General features: G+C 30.1%; 1 protein-coding gene across 2 annotated transcripts in view; it reads right to left on the bottom strand.

Annotated features, from left to right (window-relative positions):
• Nucleotides 1–1,295, bottom strand: part of LOC100175773 (WD repeat-containing protein 44-like) — a 12,454-nt gene extending 11,159 nt beyond the window's left edge. For both annotated transcript variants that reach the window (XM_026838747.1, XM_002123901.5), the window contains exons 1-2: nt 1,162–1,295; nt 667–743 (exon numbers count right to left, since the gene is read on the bottom strand). The gene's annotated coding sequence lies outside the window, so the exon portion shown is untranslated. The remainder of the gene's footprint in view (nt 1–666; nt 744–1,161) is intronic.
• Between the last annotated feature and the right edge of the window lie 1,931 nt (nt 1,296–3,226).

Consider the following 3,226-nt stretch of genomic DNA (forward strand, 5'->3'; position numbering starts at 1 on the left):
AGTTGCATGAATTTATAAACAAGGGCTCAAACTCAATTTTGAAACAGTTATTTTGAAAATTATTTTAAAACCTATTTATTTTGTCTATTTGGAAACATTTATTTTAAAACTTTTTTTTAGAAAACATATATTGCTTTGCGCAACATGCGAATACCAGATCTGCGGCACAATGAGGTTATTTCATCTCATGTTTTGTTCACGAAAAATGGGAGACACAGCCATAATGAAACTGATCCCAGGGCCTTACCAACATACAATAGAATACTTTAGGATCATAGAAATTCTGCTGTAGTAGCAAACACCCATTCAACAACTGCTTAACGCGGTGAAAATTGATCATACTGTATTAAACAGGCATTTTTAAAATAAGTAGAATACGTTTCGAATGGTTATTACATTCAGCAAATACCTAATGCTATGTTTAAATTCATTGAAATATTGTATGAAACATGTAGTATTTTAAGAACTGAAATATGTTTCTATTGGTAAGTACCGCGAAAATTGTAAAAAATCGCTAGCGAACGGCCAATTAGCATTTGCCTATCGCTGTGGTGAAATTGATCATACTGTATTAAACATTTTAAAATAACTAGAATACGTGTAAAATGGTCATTACCTTCAGCATTTGCCTATCGCTGCAGTTAAATTTATCATATTGTAGCATACCTGTGGTGGGTGGTGTTTGGTTAATATTATCAGGTTTATCAATGTCAACGTTGGTATTTTCCTCCTTCTGATGTGTGCTGAACATAAAGGTTGTGCAATTTTAAATATGGGAAGATTAAAAATGCAATTAATATTAATGAATAGAAGTGAGGAATTTTGTGGGAACAATTATTTCAAAATCAGGGAAACACCGGTTGTATGGATTATGACTAAAATTTTCAAAGCAAGAAGTTGGGTTCAGGTTTTGTTTGTTTTTGCATGAGCTTGGTATATCATTAAAATTTAATAAACCATTCCTTTAAAGTTTTTTAAGGTTTAGAGACACGTAAATGATTTATGCACCATACGTTGAAGCTATTTTGTAATCTTAAATTTATTATTGTATTAAAATCAATAAAATCAAGTTGTCGCTTAAGTTTCAATAAAAATAAGAATAAAAAACTGTTTTAACTTTATATTGTTAGTTTGTAAACGTGGATATGACATCATAATTACCATTGTTGGTCATCAATGTTGTTTGTTGCTGTCACTTTTGATAGGGCTGCTGCAAACTCCCGTGTGATGTTGTCGACAGTAGTGTTGGGGGTGAGTAAAGGGTCGTCTATTGAACTGGGGATGTAAAGTTAGTGTTAACAAAATCTACATTTCAGGTTTATTTTCCAAAACACTTCTGACATAAATCTGGTTAGTTGGGTTAACAAGTGACTTAAATTAATTAATATAACTGTGAATATTATTGGGGACCAATACAAGTGATTTTATTTAATAATATAACTAAATAAATAGTTTACAAAACGTGATAAAAGCTTAACGTACAGCGAGCTAAATGATAAAATATAAAAACTTGTGAATTTATTTGGGACTTGTTCATATTTTTAGAAATTTAATAACCAACATTCAAAGAAATTTAAAGCTAGTGTGGACAACAAGTTATTTTATTTAATAACTAAAAAAACATTTTACAAAATCAAAACATGAATCTTAATGTAACCCATCTTCCCCCATCCTACTATATAGTTGTGATTTGTGAACATTACTGAAACTATTTCACATGATTAGTATTTCACTATGTGATACTTAGTATGTCTGGGAGTTGGTCATTCTCACTCAAGAAGTTAAATAAATAAGGTAGGTGATAATACAACATACCACACCTTTGGATAGTAGAATGGGTGTAACCAGAGACTACAATGTAATATAAGATTGTGATTGAATAATCTGGTAAATATAATGTTGTAAACTAGGTAATGGGTCAACTCTGACCAACATCTCAAGTCCTTTGCCATGGCGTGCAATATGACATTATTTTACAGATTTTGTATACTTATATACCTATATACTACAATGAGTGGGGGCATTTAAAAATAGTTGGGGCCCAGTTAAATATTAAATATTTTAAATAATAGCTGTTGCACCCAATTAAATATTTTTCTAGAAGTAACAACTGGTTTTTGCATAAAAATTATTAAAAGATAGAAATAGTTCTCTGTTACTCATAGAAAACAAAGCATTCTGATCAAAAGTAGACAGTTATAGATAAGGTGTAGCTGCAACAAACTGCAATAAAACACTTCATTTACAGTCTATACCAAACTATTAACGGTAGTTAAACAGAGTGTTGTTTGTTTAAAAGGCACAAAGCGTGGTTTTAAAGCTCTGGTATTTTTGTTTAAGCAGCATTTTACTGCGGTATTTTGCAAAAACTATGAATGTGCTGTCAGAAAGTGAAGCCAGATAAAACGCATGACCTTTTTATTACTGTAATGCCAGGGCAGTTAGTAAGAATTTTATATGCCACATCTGAGTAAGCAGTTATAAGCAATAATGTTATATAAAAGCAGTTGTATAATATATATTATATATTATAATCTAAAAAGACAAGCATATTGATTAGACTAGCCCTATAAAACTACATGGTATTTTACAAAACAAATGCCTATAATATAATACTAACTTATACTAAAATACCATACATGCTATAACATAGAGCTGGAAATACCCATGATACCCAAAAACAGGCATAAATACTACATCAATAGAGCATACAGTAATGAATACCACTGTGGCACTGTATAATATACCCCAGTAGAGTAATTAAACTGATTGGATTCAATTCAAATACTAATAGTAATACGGTAGATTTTAATTTGGTTTCCTAGGCTGCCAGTCTTTATTATTGTTTTGCAATTAAGAGGGAATGATATTGTATTAACAGCTATGAAATATATTAATATATAACAGCATTTATGCGGGTTACATTTTACATAGCCTGTAAAATAAGTATAAAAAGCTGCACTTATGTCATTTGCAATATAAAATGAATTTTCAGTTTGCAAAAAAAAGGCAAAATAAAACATGAATTTATATATATATATATATATGAAAATATACCAGTTTGCAAGAAAAAGCAAAATAAAACATGATTTTCGCTAGGCTAAAAAATGAAAACATATCAGTTTGCAAAAAAAGCAAAATAAAACATAGATTTCTACAAAATTGGCAAAACCCTATGGTATAACGACTGCTGTAGCCCAGCATGTGAGAATACAAAATAAATCAC

The sequence above is a fragment of the Ciona intestinalis genome, chromosome 1, assembly GCF_000224145.3.
Source record: "Ciona intestinalis chromosome 1, KH, whole genome shotgun sequence".
Lineage (NCBI taxonomy): Eukaryota > Metazoa > Chordata > Ascidiacea > Phlebobranchia > Cionidae > Ciona > Ciona intestinalis.